This window comes from Schistocerca piceifrons, chromosome 4 (assembly GCF_021461385.2).
Source record: "Schistocerca piceifrons isolate TAMUIC-IGC-003096 chromosome 4, iqSchPice1.1, whole genome shotgun sequence".
In the NCBI taxonomy this organism is placed as follows: domain Eukaryota; kingdom Metazoa; phylum Arthropoda; class Insecta; order Orthoptera; family Acrididae; genus Schistocerca; species Schistocerca piceifrons.
The window spans coordinates 350,389,635-350,408,447 of NC_060141.1; the positions used below are offsets into that span (position 1 = coordinate 350,389,635).

The 18,813-nt window shown below is 42.2% G+C and overlaps 1 protein-coding gene across 1 annotated transcript in view; it reads right to left on the minus strand.

The window, feature by feature from the left end:
• Positions 1 to 18,813, minus strand: part of LOC124795278 (tyrosine-protein phosphatase non-receptor type 23-like) — a 165,865-nt gene that overhangs the window by 105,433 nt on the left and 41,619 nt on the right. The window lies entirely within an intron of this gene.

Sequence of the window (18,813 nt, forward strand, 5' to 3'; positions counted from 1 at the left end):
GCACCATCTAAGTTCGTGCAAATGAGAAGGAAAAACAATCCTTTAATGTTTGAATGCACCATTAGGGATTTGCTGTTTGACACAGTCACATTGACACAGTACCTGGGTGTTAAAATTACGAACAACTTCAGTTGGAAAGACCACATAGATAATATTGTGGGGAAGGCGAGCCAAAAGTTGCATTTCATTGGCAGGACACTTAGAAGATGCAACAAGTCCACTAAAGAGACAGCTTACACTACACTCGTTCGTCCTCTGTTAGAATATTGCTGTGAGATCCTTACCAGGTGGGATTGACGGAGGACATCGAAAGGGTGCAAAAAAGGGCAGCTCATTTTGTATTATCAAGTAATAGGGGAGTGTGGCAGATATGATACGCGAGATCTATTTACGAAATTTCAGTCACCAACTTTCTCTTCTGAATGCGAAAATATTTTGTTGAGCCCAACCTACATAGGTAGGAATGATCATCAAAATAAAATAAGATAAATCAGAGCTCGAACAGAAAGGTTTAAGTGTTCGTTTTTCCCGCACGCTGTTCGGGAGTGGAATGGTAGACAGATAGTATGATTGTGGTTCGATGAACCCTCTGCCAAGCACTTAAATGTGAATTACAGAGTAGTCATGTAGATGTAGATGTAGAGGAGGCGAGTGGTCAACTTCAGTTTATTGGGAAAATTCTAGGAAATTTTGGCTCACCTATAAAGGAGACTGCGTACAGAGCACTTTTACTACCCACCCTTGAGCACTGCTTAAGTGTTTGGGATTCCCACCAGGTCTTTTTGTGGAACACTATTGAAGGGTTTAGAGAAACGTATTTGCAACACACTGCAGAGCAACTCTACTGCTACCAACATACATCTCACATAAGAACCATAAAAACAAAATAAGAGAAATTAGGGCTCATACAGCAGCATAGAGACAGTCATTTCTCCCTTACTCCATTTGTGAGTGTATCAGAAAAACAAATTACTAGCAGTGATACAAGATACTCTTGCCCCCTTTCATACATCATATGGTGATACGCGTACAGAATTGTGACACAGAGAGGGAATTGTGTTCCATCAACTGTGAATTGAGATTTGAAACAGAAGAGTTTTACTTAAGAAGAGAATTAACATTTGTGTAGTATAATACACAGAAACCAAGAAGACTGATACAGCGTAGGCAGATCAAGATTCAAACTTGGATGCTTCTGAATCTAATATTACTACCTTAAAAAGTGTATGGTATCAGTTAATTCTGTAAACACGGGATCTGATACAGTCATATTTGATAATCCATGATCTCCTCACTATGTGGTATTCTTGTGCACATGGTCTTTATTTCCTCAATGGGCACCCTGTTTGCCTGTATGTGGTGTGGAACTCACCATACAACATGTAAGTGCTCACTGCAGGAAAGTCCATCAGGATCATCTGAATGCAGGGATTTTACACTTTACAAGTTTTATGTTTTTTAATGTATTGGTGGATTATAACTGTGTGCCAGACTGGTACCTGAATCTTTGCTTTTGGCAATCAGTGACCAATGAGAGTTGATTGGTAGAGAAAGTGCCCAAGGGTGAGGGCTCCAGTTCTATACTCAGTTTCACTCTGACCGCATTCCACAATAATGCACACACTTGCTACAGAATGAAAGATTCAGGAAAGTGACAGAGCACTAAATCAACAGCAAGCACCTGATGTAGTTTAGAGAAATCACAACTTTAAAGCAACAGGTTAACAAAGTTCATCTTAACTGCTGTGCCTTCTTCCTCACTGTCAAAAACAATAATGAATTTCACAGAACATTTGTATGCTACTGTTAAGAAACTGTAAGAGCTGATTTGTCGATAGTAAAAATCATCATCTTTCTCTTCATATTCATTAAAAATTACCAACAAATTCACTGAGTTATATTTATATTCATTAATTAACACATTAAAGAAGTTTCAGTAGCTATCTGGACTAAATATCAATACAGGCAACTGCGATATATTTTTCAAGTTTGAACTGCATAAGAGACTTATAAAACAAAATTCTGACAACTCCAACTACATCACTGTTAATTATAACCAACAAAATAGAAGTTTTCATGCTCTCTTGTTTTTGTTCAGATATTGTCAATCAACCTGGGATTTATAAAGCCATGAAGCTTACAGTTGTAGTACTTCCAACATCAATAAATCTATAATTGGAAACTGCAACAACTGATACACAAGGGAAGAAGGGATTGGCAATGATCCTGTTCATGAGCTCAACCCAGTATTTGCTTGAAACAATGCATAAACACAATGAAAAACTTAAAAACAGATTGCCAAATAGGGATTTTGAAAACTGCTACCTCTGGGTTGTGAATTCAGAATCTGCACTACCATATCACCTCACTCTGTCCAGGATTTACATGGAAACAGCAGCAAAATGACTGAATGAACACTGGACACACAAATGTAGACGCCCATGGTGGGTGACCTCTATGATGGCAGAGATGAGTTGAGGCAAAGGGTTGTTGTCAGGATGTTGATTAATGGTTGCTCAAGGAAATGGTATCATTAGTCACACATTTTTATTACAAAATAAACTACAACACTTGTAGTGAGACTCTGCAGCAGCTATGTGCTCCCTGCACTTGTGCCAACAGCAGTGAATGCAGCAATGCTGATGCACCAGACAGCCAGCGACTGTTGACACCAGTGGTTGGGCAGGAATTGTAGTCTGTGGGTGCACTTGTACCATAAGGGCAAGGCTTTGCAACTCAGGGCAGAATGCACCGTGAGACCCACCATAATTCTTGTAGCAGAATACAGCCCTCAGCAGTGGTGTCCACCCATGCAAGCAGAGACGCACAGCGTCAGTATGCCCACCCAGGCATAGATGTAAAATGGCTGCACAGCTATAACTCTAACAGCTGCCCTCCAGGACACGGTCTGGCTGTAGCTGAAGTGAGCCCAGCGGTGCCCCAACAGCTAGAGGCATTAAGTCCTTGGTGGTGAACTGAGCACCAGCAGTAATCTTGTTGTTGGTGGAGGGCAAGTCTCATGGTGACTGTTAGCAGATCAAAGTCGTCCCTTCACTCAGCATAGACCTCCCCTCATAGATGACACTGCCAAACTGGCATTTTGCTAAAAATGATGGGTATTTACATAGGTTTGGAGCTTTCAACATCAACACCAAAAGAGGCCCATAGCTTGGAGATGTAATGACTGCCCTGCTGATGCTGCAGTGGCCTAGTCTTTGTATTATATAGACATTATGAGTTGCTGGCCCCTAACTCAGCCTGCTATGTGGACATCAACCAGTAAGTTACTGCATCTCACATAACAGCATTTTGGCCTACTCTGCACTTTCTGCTTCAATGGTCCTTTTGTAACATCTATGACAGTGCAACTAGTTTACTCAGACGTGCTGCAAAATAGTTGTAATGCTACACATCTCACCACTCTGGCAGATCCGGCCTCCAGATAATTCTGCAATGACTTAGCATACAGCCTCAAACTGGTAAACTGTATACAGTACATTTACCTTAAGACTAGTCAGTTTAAACCACAAGGTTCACTGACTGCTTACTATACATATGACATTAGCCCACTGGCTTTCCATTTACACTGATCAGTAACTTCTTTAAATGACCACTTATAAACTAACAAGGTAATGTTACCAAACTCTCCACTCATCAGTCCTTCATTCACAGGCTGAGTCCATAGAAACAGTGGCACTAACCAGAGGAAAAACTGCCTAAGCCTGTTACCAAGGTGTACAGAAAATAGTAGAGCCGAGTGGTCCATGACAATGCTGAGAGTTAAAAACTATTAAAGAAATATAAAAGGAGTACAAAATTAGGCCACTCAAGGCACATCTGCTCCGAGAGTAATACCTCCTCCACCCTCTCATCCAATACAAGATGTGCATAATAAGAGCTAGGTAGAAGAGGAACAATTAGAGCGGCAGAAAGGGCGTGCACAGCAAAACATCCACTGGAGATCAGCATGCCCGACTGTAACTGTGGTATTGTGAAAATTTTAAAGCTGAGAATAAATCTACTCTCTTATAAAAAGTGTAAAACATGTCTGCCAGTCCTTTCATCATCAGCCACTACAAAGAGGGGTGGGGGTATTTGATTGCATATAATAAAACCCACGAGTCAGACACTTACAACCAATATAAAGTTGACAAAGGGCAGTGAACCCTTTCTGGTACAAACTAAAGGAGAGACGGCACAAAACAGAGGCATCTATGATGGCATGCAGTTTGTTGGAGGGAGCAGTATCCCATCATACTTTGCTACAGTTGCAGCACACTGGAAGTCTTCTATGTTCTCTTAAACCTGTGCTTGGCATGCCCATTATCAACACTGTCTGTGTGGCTGCTTCACTAGCAAAGCAGTCAGCTAGCTCCTTCCCCTAAATTACCATATAGCCCCAGAACCAGAATAAAATGGGTGAGATCATACAGAAGTTAATGGATAGTGACATTACTGTGTAGTGAGGACATCAACAGATAGTTCTAGCAATAGTTACCAGTTCTGTTATAAAGACCCTACAAGCAGTGTTATTCCTGACCTGTGTGAAAATATTTAGTGTACCATATTTTCTGCATCTTTAGAGCTATCAGTGTAAATGATTCAGCACCTCATATTCGTGGAGGATAGAGAACGCTATATTGGAAAACAATAGGGGTGACAGAGATTTTTAAGCCCTTGGAATAAGTCTAAGAGGACCTGTAATATGGGTACACACCAGAGCATAGCATGTGGGTCACTCAATTATACACTGGACAGAACGGAAATGAAGGTCGTTACAAAATTTCAGACACATTCCAATTTGGAATGCCAATGTTGGGTAAATTCTCCTGGGTGAATATCAACATAAAAAGCAGAAGTGAAAATCAGCTGCAAAGAGTCCATTATGTCCATTGATGGACCAAGCAGAGTGGTGCAGTGGTTAGCACACTGGACACACATTCAGGAGGACAATGGTTCAAATCCATGTCCGACCATCCTGATTTCAATTTTCCATGATTACCCTAAATCACTCCAGGCAAATGGCAGGATGGTTCATTTGAAAAGGCGTGACTGCTTTCATTCCCCATCCGTGAAACATTCTGAGCTTTTGTTCTGCCTCTAATAACCTCAATGTCAATGAGACATTAAACCCCCAATTTTTCTTCCTTCCATTGATGGATACAAAGAAAATGGTAAAACTCAATACTGAGTCACAAAGAATGTCACTCTCCTGAATTTGTCAGAACATGAGAAACAACAAAATTAAGAATAAAATCAGTAGAACACCTTGGAAGTAAGGTGACATGTATGCAACACGATCACAGGAAATGGCCACACTCACAGAATGTGTCATGTACAGGCCCCTGCATTTGGGTGCTAAGTGTAGAAGAGCAACAGGTCAACAGCTGAGAATGTGTCATGAGATGCACTGAAATGGGTTGGGGCTCACAAAAATAACACCAGTTGAAATCTGGAGATCACTTACACACTACTTGATGCTCCACCACAAGGAATTATATGAATTAAAGTCCCCAAAGATGACAAAGGATGGTGGGTGGAGGGTGTGATTTGCAGGATAAAATTCATCATTTTAGGGCATATTATTTCCATGTCAGATGGTAGATAGTTAAATTTTACAGTGACTTACACAGATGGTCAGTTGAATTCACATAGATATCATTTCTATTGCTGTGTGAAGAGCCACTCATTCAATAATCATATCTCTGTGAACAAGCACACAGACTCTTGATACCCTCTTGGAGCCAGCATTATTTCTATAGCAGTCACAGTATTGAGGAAAAGTTAGCTACTGATTGCCAGAGATCAATGTTTCTTGTAGGCTCACGCAGACTGCTGAGCAGGATGACAATAAATGTCACAATTCAGAGAAGCAGCAGTAATACCCATTGGAGTTCCATTGAATAAATGCTCTGGGAGGTACAAAAGGACCAGACTGGTAAGTCGCATTCCAGAATCACCATTTTGCATTGATTACGACAGTATGTTACCTACACTATGTGATCAAAAGTATCCAGACACCTGGCTGAAAATGACTTACAAGTTTTTGGTGCCCTCCATTGGTGATGATGGAAGTCAATATGGTGGGTGCCCACCCTTAGCCTTGATGACAGCTTCCACTCTCACAGGCATATGACCAATCAGGTGCTGGAAGCTTTCTTGGGGAATAGCAGCCCATTCTTCATGGAGTGCTGCACTGAGGAGAGGTATCAATGTCGGTTGGTGAGGTCTGGCACGAAGTCGGCGTTCCAAAACATCCCAAAGGTGTTCTATAAGATTCAGGTCAGGATTCTGTGCAGGCCAGTCTGTGCAGGCCATCCCATTACAGGGATGTTATTGTCATGTAACCACTCCACCACAGGCCATGCATTATGAACAAGTGCTCGATCATGTTGAAAGGTGCAATCGCCATCCTCGAATTGCTCTTCAACAGTTGGAAGCAAGAACGTGTTTAAAACACCGATGTAGGCCACACAAAACAATAAGGGGTGCAAGTCCCCTCCATGAAAAACACGACCACAACATAACACCAACGCTTCCAGATTTTACTGTTGGCACTACACATGCTGGCAGATGATGCATCTGGCAGTAGGTGGCAGCACAATGCACCTAATATGAAATGTGTTTTTGGGGGTGTCCAGATACTTTTGATAACATAGTGTATTAACATGGATTCAGAATGAGATAGGGAAGGGGAGTCTGCAGTCACAGGGGTGACTGGAGTCACCTTCGCCTGATATAACATTTCTTTTGCTTCATGTCTTTCAAAGTATTAAATTCTGTACCGTTTTATATGTTTTAAGATCAGACACAAAGGAATAACAGGCAGACCTGTGACCTACAGTCTGGAGATCCTCACCCACTGCCTGGTGTCTAGTCATAGAACCTCAGGGTTCCCAAACGGGGATGCAGTCATGAGGCACCAGAAGGAGATGCTGCTTTTCTGTCTAACGGTGGACTCTGCTTACACCAATGAAACGAGAGTCAAAGAGGAAATTGTCTACACCTCGGCGTGAAAGGGTACAGCCTCTATGTGTCAAATGTTCAGTATCCACAAATAGGGCACATTGGTGAGTTTCAGCATGAGCAGTGAGTGTGAGCAGTGAGACTCCGTCACAGGAGAGAGGACATTCACATAGTGTTGCATCTTGCTGGGCACAACTCCAGAAGCCACAGGTGGGTTTCTGAGTTAATCAGGACATGTAGCCAAATCTAAGGCATTTAAAACACCACATGGCTGGTAAACCTTACCATCACAATTGTGGAGCATAACATTTACATTCTCCATGACTGTGCTTTTGGGATGAATGCTCCCATGCCAACTCTGTAGTCTTTTGCCCCTTTCTGAAAATGACTGGCAAACTGTTCCGGGTCAGGACATAATTATTCATCTGATTCTAGAGTCAAGAAATAGTGTAAAATAATAACCTGCCACATGTTACAGATTCTGGGGAAGCAGCTGAGCAGAACCTTGTAGTGTAGGTTTTGGGTTACTTGGCTCATCACGGCGTTAAACAGTTCATCAGACCCTCAGTGAAAATCGCATACATCTACAGGTAATGACATCCACCAGGAATGTGACTGGATGAGGAAAGTATGTAAGAATGGTGACAGCAAGGTACTGAAGGCAATACTGATGTCAGAGCTGAAAAAAAAATTATGGAGAAATGTATGATCAGATCAATACATAGGTTAGTGCAGATGAGTGGTCTCCAAGGGATCCACTGCAGTGAGAGAAATCCAAACCACATACGTCGCCTGCCAAACCAATTAAGGGCAAAGACAGCTACAGAGTACAATCATGAGATCCAGAACAGTAAATGGGAAAGGACTAAAAATGTAATGGACTTCAGCTGGAATGTCAATAATAAAACAAGATGAGAAAAATAGTTTCGGTAGAAGGTGGGTGTCCCCAGGGGTCTGCCCACAGAGGGAGCAGGCCTTCCTACAGACATCCTACACCACAGACAAAGCATTAAAGGGGGTGACATCACCCAACATTCAGTTGAGTGCCACTCCGACAGTGCAAAACAGAGCGTGTCATAAAAAGAGGTAAAGAGCAATTAAAACAGATGGGAGAAGCGATGACAGAGCAAGAGGCAAAAGACACAGGGTAGAGGGTCTCCCTGACCCAGCACATGGCGAAGGTCACACCCTAAAGGTAGTTTAAAATTTTATATCTGAGAATAAAAACTAGGGTCATGCAGAAACACTTCAACTGTCATGGGTTGTCCGCCAGCATGAGAGGCAACAAATTCAGAGGCCCTTGCTTACCATGCAGAGCCAGAAGAAGGGGCACTCAACCAGTAAATGAGAAACTATCTGCAAGGAGTGACAGACGTTTAGACCTTGAAATACTTTGGTTCTAATTCATGGCCTGGGTACCAACCAAGAATGGGGGAAGGAACACAGGTAGTACATTCTAAGGAGGAGGAGGCGGAGGTCTTGGCTGAAAGCTGTGAGGCCACGCCAGCTGGTAATCCCACATGAGGGTGGGTGTCAGAATGCTGACGTCCCTTGTATTGCAAAAAGAATAGAATACGTTCGACAATCAGGAAACTGTCAAAGGGAAATTGCATAGGAGACCAAGAGATGGTACTGTTGGAAATGAAGATGGAAGATCCCTATTTTGGTAACGAGACTGTCTATGGGACTAGTCTGGTAGGCATCAGTGGCCAGTGGAACTCCATGATGACAAACTGGGCATAACAACTGGAAAGCTGAAGGTGTCAATAAACCATAAACTGGACAACCATGGTCCAACCAGGATTAGAGCAGACCCTGGTAGATAAGGAGAAGAGTAGTGTGATTGGCACCCAAAGAGGTGTGGACAAGGAAGGAGACAGAATTAAGCCTTTAGCTCATGCACATGGGGCAGATAGCTCAGCTTTTGTCAAAGAGAAGAAATGAGGGCTGTGCAATGACATCCATGCGCTGGGTACCCTAGTAGAGTCCTGGGTCAGGACAAACAGTGAGACAACAGGAATGCATGACTTGCACTTTTGTAGGAGAGAAATAGAAACCACTGGGAAAGATCCAACTGGGAGTCCAGTGGATGGCATCTTGGAGTTGGCAATCACTCAGAGCTAGAAAGGGAGTTGTACCCAATGCAAAAGTTATCGACATACTTTACAGGGTTGATCAGAGGCTCGATAGAGGTCTCTAGCTCTTTGACAGTAATGAGGAAGAGCTTGACTGCATGCTGAACAAACTGTGCAAGGCAATGAAACAGAAGGTCCATTATCACAATTATTCCAAAAATGGAGATGCTTCCAGGGATGATGTCCGCTGTACAAAATCAAGTTCGTGTTATGTCATAAAATCAACATGTTATCGTGGCAGGACAGGAGGCTACATCTACAAAACAAGAAATATACAATATTAATAATCCTTAGTAAAAGAATTTTCTAAGTAATAAAGTAACATGACAAAGGAATTTTCTGAGTCACAGAGTAAAACATGTAGTGAAATTTCTATAGGGATCAACAAGTTAAAATGAGTTCAGGCTGGCTTGCTTGAAGTAATTAAAAAATTAAAGATGAGTAGACAAAGTACTAACTGCTCAAGAGAAGTTGTCAGAAACCATTCATGTATTATCACAACAAGTTAATAAATTACCTCTTGAGCAGGGAAAAAATATTGATGAACAGTTCACCTTACAAAGGGAAAAATTTGTCATGGAATTCACTAGTTGGAAGTCTAGAAAATATCAACAGTTGGTGCAAGAGATAGGCAGTAAAGTTCAAACACCTATAGAGCATATCTCAGACCTGTGCAATAGCTCAGCAAACGTCATAAGACATGCTGCACATTGTGAAAAAGCAGCTGGAAAAAGTAATCAAGATTTAAACAAAGTTATGGAGGTGATGCACGACACACAGTTGACAATGCACAAACCAGATAGAATAGATACACTGGAGCCCTTATTGGGTCAGATGCAGAGTGAACACGGTACGCCAACTGCTCAATTGTTAAAGCAGCTGCAGTATGTGATGGCAGCCATGTCAAATTAAACGTCCATATTAATGAAAGAAAATTTAATAAAACACCAGCAATTCCAAACCTTCTCCCTGGACGTGCTAGGTACACACCTCTTTGTGTTCATATGGGCATTTCGTGGCATATTATACCATGCATATGGAGTGAAATCCAAAAAATTGCTTTTCTGAGTGGATACATACATGGGGATGCCATGATTTGGGCAAACAAAGCTGGGAAATATTGTAGACCCTATGATGAATTTGAGTGTGCATTCTTGGTCAATGTACTGTATGAGCAGAATTCAAAAAAGATTAAGCAAACTTAATTTCCAACAAGGTAGCTTAAGGAACTATTTCAAGAAGTATATCAATAAAACTAGGTACTGGGACAAGTAAATGTCACACCACAACATTCTGCATTTTCTGAAAGCTCAACTGCCCATTGACATACACGAAAAACTAATCCACACTGGCAAATTCAGTTTCGCAAGCCATCAAAATTTAGCAGTTTCAGATTCAATTAATATCACTTACAAAGATCAAACGCTAGGACCAATCATCCACCAAATCAGTCTGCTGTTCCTAGTACAAGCAATGGTAGAGTATTTAAACCATCTGGCGATTGTCATGGGGTCCACCACAATTATCAACAAAGCTCTCACAGAGAACACCAAGCCAATGGTTATAACTACAACAACCACAGCAATAATGACTGGAGTAAACAGAAAAGTCAAGAATATAGATATAACCCCAATTACTACAGAGTGTCAATAACAACAATCATTGACAAAACAATAACCAGACAGGTACATAACGTAACCTGACTGGAGGAATCAACACCCGCCATTATCAAAGCAGTAGGCACTAGTAATTGATCACCAACTAGCAGGCTAGTAAACTAAATACGACCATGTTTAGCCCTGGAATGTTGGTCATGGGGTGGAATAATAAGGGCTGTTGTAAAAAAGTAAACCTACTTAGATTCAATTGTGTTATTGACATGAGGCAAGAGTTGCGCTCAGATACTAGTAGCTACATCAGTTAATGTTCAATATTTCTACAGTCTGTGATAATAGATAGCATGGATAGCACATATACCAGTTACAATAGCTCTGGTTATGGGCTCAATTGTAAATGTCATGCCTTCTTGACTTATTTCAAAGAATATGCCAATGAGTGACAGTTCCTATGTTATTGTTGTTGTTGTTGTTGTTGTTATGGTCTTCAGTCCTGAGACTGGTTTGATGCAGCTCTCCATGCTACTCTATCCTGTGCAAGCTTCTTCATCTCCCAGTACCTACTGCAACCTACATCCTTCTGTATCTGCTTAGTGTATATATCTCTTGGTCTCCCTCTATGATTTTTATGCTCCACGCTGCCCTCCAATACTAAATTGGTGATCCCTTGATGCCTCAACACATGTCCTACCAACCGATCCCTTCTTCTAGTCAAGTTGTGCCACAAACTTCTCTTCTCCCCAATCCTATTCAATACTTCCTCATTAGTTATGTGATCTATCCATCTAATGTTCAGCATTCTTCTGTAGCACCACATTTCAAAAGCTTCTATTCTCTTCTTGTCCAAACTACACTCCTGGAAATTGAAATAAGAACACCGTGAATTCATTGTCCCAGGAAGGGGAAACTTTATTGACACATTCCTGGGGTCAGATACATCACATGATCACACTGACAGAACCACAGCCACATAGACACAGGCAACAGAGCATGCACAATGTCGGCACTAGTACAGTGTATATCCACCTTTCGCAGCAATGCAGGCTGCTATTCTCCCATGGAGACGATCGTAGAGATGCTGGATGTAGTCCTGTGGAACGGCTTGCCATGCCATTTCCACCTGGCGCCTCAGTTGGACCAGCGTTCGTGCTGGACGTGCAGACCACGTGAGACGACACTTCATCCAGTCCCAAACATGCTCAATGGGGGACAGATCCGGAGATCTTGCTGGCCAGGGTAGTTGACTTACACCTTCTAGAGCACGTTGGGTGGCACGGGATACATGCAGACGTGCATTGTCCTGTTGGAACAGCAAGTTCCCTTGCCGGTCTAGGAATGGTAGAACGATGGGTTCGATGACGGTTTGGATGTACCGTGCACTATTCAGTGTCCTCTCGACGATCACCAGTGGTGTACGGCCAGTGTAGGAGATCGCTCCCCACACCATGATGCCGGGTGTTGGCCCTGTGTGCCTCGGTCGTATGCAGTCCTGATTGTGGCGCTCACCTGCACGGCGCCAAACACGCATACGACCATCATTGGCACCAAGGCAGAAGCGACTCTCATCGCTGAAGACGACACGTCTCCATTCGTCCCTCCATTCACGCCTGTCGCGACACCACTGGAGGCGGGCTGCACGATGTTGGGGCGTGAGCGGAAGACGGCCTAACGGTGTGCGGGACCGTAGCCCAGCTTCGTGGAGACGGTTGCGAATGGTCCTCGCCGATACCCCAGGAGCAACAGTGTCCCTAATTTGCTGGGAAGTGGCGGTGCGGTCCCCTACGGCACTGCGTAGGATCCTACGGTCTTGGCGTGCATCCGTGCGTCGCTGCGGTCCGGTCCCAGGTCGACGGGCACGTGCACCTTCCGCCGACCACTGGCGACAACATCGATGTACTGTGGAGACCTCACGCCCCACGTGTTGAGCAATTCGGTGGTACGTACACCCGGCCTCCAGCATGCCCACTATATGCCCTCGCTCAAAGTTCGTCAACTGCACATACGGTTCACGTCCACGCTGTCGCGGCATGCTACCAGTGTTAAAGACTGCGATGGAGCTCCGTATGCCACGGCAAACTGGCTGACACTGACGGCAGCGGTGCACAAACGCTGCGCAGCTAGCGCCATTCGACGGCCAACACCGCGGTTCCTGGTGTGTCCGCTGTGCCGTGCGTGTGATCATTGCTTGTACAGCCCTCTCGCAGTGTCCGGAGCAAGTATGGTGGGTCTGACACACCGGTGTCAATGTGTTCTTTTTTCCATTTCCAGGAGTGTATTTATCGTCCATGTTTCACTTCCATACAGGGCTACACTCCATACAAATACTTTCAGAAATGACTTCCTGACACTTAAATCTATACTCAGTGTTAGCAAATTTCTCTTCTTCAGAAACGCTTTCCTTGCCATTGCCAGTCTACATTTGATATCCTCTCTACTTCGACCATCATCAGTTATTTTGCTCCCCAAATAGCAAAACTCATTTACTACTTTAAGTGTCTCATTTCCTAATCTAATTCCCTCAGCATCACCTGACTTAATTCGACTACATTCCATTATCCTCGTTTTGCTTTTGTTGATGTTCATCTTATATCCTCTTTCCAAGACACTGTCCATTCCATTCAACTGCTCTTCCAAGTCCTTTGCTGTCTCTGACAGAATTACAATGTCGTCGGCGAACCTCAAAGTTTTTATTTCTTCTCCATGGATTTTAATACCTACACCGAATTTTTCTTTTGTTTCCTTCACTGCTTGCCCAATATACAGATTGAATAACATCGGGGAGAGACTACAACCCTGTCTCACTCCCTTCCCAACCACTGCTTCCCTTTCATGTCCCTCGACTCTTATAACTGCCATCTGGTTTCTGTACAAATTGTAAATAGCCTTTCGCTCCCTGTATGTTCCTATGTTACCCACTAGTAACTATAGAATTCTGGCAGCTGTTGGCACAAGGTTGAAGAATGTTAAACTGCAGACCCATTTAGAAGTGATACTTTGAAATGTAGTAACATGATACACATTCCTTGTGATGGAAGGTTTAATGGTGGACTGCATAATCGTGATTAAGCTACTAAGAGAAAAGAACATGAAGCTAGACTTTTCCTTAGGATTTTTCAGTGAGTGCCGTACCAGCGTTAGTAGATCTACTAAAACATGATGATGTACAGGGAAGATCCTCCCAAGCCCTCAAAATTAAGCAGTTAGCTACTGAGGCACTAAAATTTGATAGACAGCAGCCTGTAAATAATGCCCCTCCTTGTACTAGGGACCACATGCAATTAAAAGCTTCAGAGTCAAGCTCCTTAATTGGGAGCTAATGCTCTGAATTATTAGACACATGCTAACTGGACATATGAATGCATTTCAGGAGAAGGCTAGAGTGATCTGAGGCTTTCAGTACCACCTGAACAACATACCACATAAAACCTTTTGTCAATGTTCCTATTCATTCCATGGCCAAAAAGACCTACTGTTGACAAAGATATTAGAGACACACTTAGGTATGACAGTGCACAACTGAAACTTCCTGGTAGATTAAAACAGTGTCCCAAACTGAGACTCGAACTCGGGACCTTTGCCTTCCACGGGCAAGTGCTCTACCAACTGAGCTACCCAAGCACGACTCACAACCCATCCTCACAGCTTTAATTCTGCCAGTACCTCATCTCCTTCATTCTGGAGCACACAACTCTCTGTCAGTGAGAGCTGTAATATGCTTAGTGAGGTGTTACCCAGAAGGAAACATTTCTGAATAGACATTTACATGAAGTGGTCTGTTCAGAAGGACAGACTGTGAAAGTAAACAGAAGCTTTAGGTAAATTACTATATACCAACTGTATTCCACCCAACTAATGTTGTTGAAGGCAAAGAAAAATAAATGGGTAAATTGTCTTCCATTAATCACCGGGAATGTGGATTCTTTGGATGAAAAGATGTGACCGCACTGGGATAAAGTTTTAGTAAGAAACTACCCTATATCATCTCTGTTGCTGTTGTGGTCTTCAGTCCAGAGACTGGTTTGATGCAGCTCTCCATGCTACTCAATCCTGTGCAAGCTTCATCATCTCCCAATACCTACTGCAACCTACATCCTTCCGAATCTCTTTAGTGTATTCATCTCTTGGTCTCCCTCTGTGATTTTTACCTTCCACACTGTCCTCCAATACCAAATTAGTGATCCCTTGATGACTCAGTATATGCCCTACAAACCGATCCCTTCTTCTAGTCAAGTTGTGCCACAAACTTCTCTTCTCTCCAATTCTGTTTAATACCTCCTCATTAGTTATGTGATCTACCCATTTAATCTTAAGCATTCTTTTGAAGCACCACATTTCGAAAGCTTCTATTCTCTTCCTGTCTAAACTATTTATCGTCCGCGTTTCACTTCCATACGTGGCTACACTCCATACAAATACTTCCAGAAATGACTTCCTGACACTTAAATCTACACTCGATGTTAACAAATTTCTATTCTTCAGAAATGCTTTCCTTGCCATTGCCAGTCTACATTTGATATCCTCTCTACTTCGACCATCATCAGTTATTTTGGTCCCCAAATAGCAAAACTCATTTACTAGTTTAAGTGTCTCATTTCCTAATCCAATTCCCTCAGCATCACCCGACTTAATTCGATTACATTCCATTATCCTCGTTTTGCTTTTGTTGATGTTCATCTTATATCCTCCTTTCAAGACACTGTCCATTCAGTTCAGCTGTTCTACCAGGTCCTTTGCTGTCTCTGACAGAATTACAATGTCATCGGCAAACCTCAAAGTTTTTATTTCTTCTCCATGGATTTTAATACCTGCTCCAAATTTTTCTTTTTTTTTCCTTTACTGCTTGCTCAATAGACAGATTGAATAACATCGGGGATAGGCTACAATCCTGTCTCACTCCCTTCCCAACCACTGCTTCCCTTTCATGCCCCTCGACTCTTATAACTGCCATCTGGTTTCTGTACAAACTGTAAATAGCATTTCGCTCCCTGTATTTTACCCCTGCCACCTTCAGAATTTGAAAGAGAGTATTCCAGTCAACATTGTCAAAATCTTTCTCTAAGTGTACAAATGCTAGAAACGTAGGTTTGCCTCTGCTTAGTCTATTTTCTATGATAAGTCGTAGGGTCAGTATTGCCTCACGTGTTCCAACATTTCTATGGAATCCAAACTGATCTTCCTCGAGATCAGCTTCTACCGGTTTTTCCATTCGTCTGTAAAGAATTCGTGTTAGTATTTTGCAGCTGTGGCTTATTAAAATGATAGTTCGGTAATTTTCACATCTGTCAACACCTGCTTTCTTTGGAATTGGAATTATTATATTCTTCTTGAAGTCTGAAGGTATTTCACCTGTCTCATACATCTTGCTCACTAGATGGTAGAGTTTTGATAGGCCTGGCTCTCCCAATGCTGTTAGTAGTTCTAATGGAATGTTGTCTACTCCCGGGGCCTTGTTTTGACTTAAGTCTTTCAGAGCTCTGTCAACTCTTAATGCAGTATCATATCTCCTATTTCATCTTCATCTACATTCTCTTCCATTTCTGTAATATTGTCCTCAAGAACATTGCCATTGTATAGACCCTCCATATACTCCTTCCACCTTTCTGCTTTCTCTTCTTTGCTTAGAACTGGGTTTCCATCTGAGATCTTGATATTCATGCAAGTGGTTCTCTTTTTGCCAAAGGTCTCTTTAATTTTCCTGTAGGCAGTATCTATCTAACCCCTAGTGATATGCCCCTCTACATCCTCACATTTGTTCTCTAGCCATCCCTGCTTAACCATTTTGCACTTCCTGTCGATCTCATTTTTGAGACGTTTTTATTCCTTTTTGCCTGCTTCATTTATTGCATTTTTGTATTTTCTCCTTTCATCAATTAAATTCAACATCTCTTCAGTTACCCAAGGATTTCTATTAGCCCTCATCTTTTTACCTACGCGATCCTCTGCTGCCTTCACTATTTCATCTCTCAAAGCTACCCATTCTTCTTCTACTGTATTTCTTTCCCCCATTCTTGTCAATCTTCCCTAATGCCCTCCCTGAAACTCTCTACAACCCCTGGTTCTTTTAGTTTATCCAGTCAAATCTCCTCAAATTCCCACCTTTTTGCAGTTTCTTCAGTTTTAATCTACAGTTCATAACCAATAGATTGTGGTCAGAGTCCACATTTGCCCCTGGAAATGTCTTACAATTTAAAACCTGGTTCCTGAATCTCTGTCTTACCATTATGTAATCTATCTGAAACCTTCTAGTATCTCCAGGCTTCTTCCATGTATACAATGTTCTTTCATGATTCTTGAACCAAGTGTTAGCTATGATTAAGTTACGCTCTGTGCAAAATTCTACCAGACAGCTTCCTCTTTCATTCCTTCCTCCCATTCCATATTCACCTACTATGTTTCCTTCTCTTCCTTTTCCTACTATTGAGTTCCAGTCACCCATGACTATTAAATTTTCGTCTCCCTTCACTATCTGAATAATTTCTTTTATCTCATCATACATTTCATCAATCTCTTCATCATCTGCGGAGCTAGTTGGCATATAAACTTGTACTACTGTGGTAGCCGTAGGCTTCATACCGATCTTGGCCACAATAATGCGTTCACTATGCTGTTTGTAGTAGCTTACCCGCATTCCTATTTTCCTATTCATTATTAAACCTACTCCTGCATTACCCCTATTTGATTTTGTATTTATAACCCTGTATTCACCTGACCAGAAGTCTTGTTCCTCCTGCCACCAAACTTCACTAATTCCCACTATATCTAACTTTAACCTATCCATTTCCCTTTTTAAATTTTCTAACCTACCTGCCCGATTAAGGGATCTGACATTCCACACTCCGATCCGTAGAATGTCAGTTTTCTTTCTCCTGATAACAACGTCCTCTTGAGTAGTCCCCGCCCGGAGATCGGAATGGGGGACTATTTTACCTCCGGAATTTTTTCCCAAGAGGACGACATCATCATTTAACCATACAGTAATGCTGCAGGCTCTTGGGAAAAATTACGGCTGTAGTTTCCCCTTGCTTTCAGCCGTTTGCAGTACCAGCACAGCAAGGCCATTATGGTTAGCGTTACAAGGCCAGGTCAGACAATCATCCAGACTGTTGCCCCTGCAACTACTGAAAGGGCTGCTGCCCCTCTTCAGGAACCACACGTTTGTCTGGTCTCTCATCAGATACCCCTCCGTTGTGATTGCACCTACAGTACGGCTATCTGTATCGCCGAGGCATGCAAGCCTTCCCATCAACAACAAGGTCCATGGTTAATGGGAGGAGATCATCTCTGATCATCTCTATTAAATAAGAAAAATGGCAATTGCTTTATATGCATCCATATATTGTCATAAGAATTCTGCATTCAGGACCTTATTTACCTTCTTACTCTGGTAGTCCCAAAATTAAAGGATTGTATCTGCATTAAGACATGAAGTGTCAAATATGTCAGTAAACAGTTGTAGTATATCAAAGGACCTACACAGAAGTGTGTGATTAGTGTTGCACAGTAATGATGATGATGATTGGTTTGTGGGGCGCCCAACAGTGCGGTCATCAGCATCCATACGAAGTCCCAATTTTTACACAGTTCAGTTTTTACACAATCCAATCTAGCCACCATCACGAATGATGATGAAATGATGAGGACAACACAAACACCCAGTCTGTGAGCAGAGAAAATCCCCAACACAGCAGGGAATCAAACCCGGGACCCCGTGATCCAGAGGCAGCAACGCTAGCCACTAGACCACGTGCTTCAGACAAATATAAACTGTATCCATTTAAATGTGTAAATAGATTAATTTTGTAATTTTGTAAATAATGTACATCCATTATAGGTAATTATTATGGAATATTTGTATGTGATCCACAGCAAGTTTTTATTCGTATATTCTGTGTACAAGTACATAGTGCTTTTCTCATTTCTCTGTATTAGTCAGATAAAATCCCTCATTCACAGGTTAAGACTTTTATATGCCTTGCAAACAAGTTATATATGTATTGCGTCCCTTTGCAAGAATAATAATATTGGCTGTAAATGATTTGTGAAATACTGTTAATGAGTTCTTTGAAAATTATGGTTCTCATTGGTAAATAACTGAA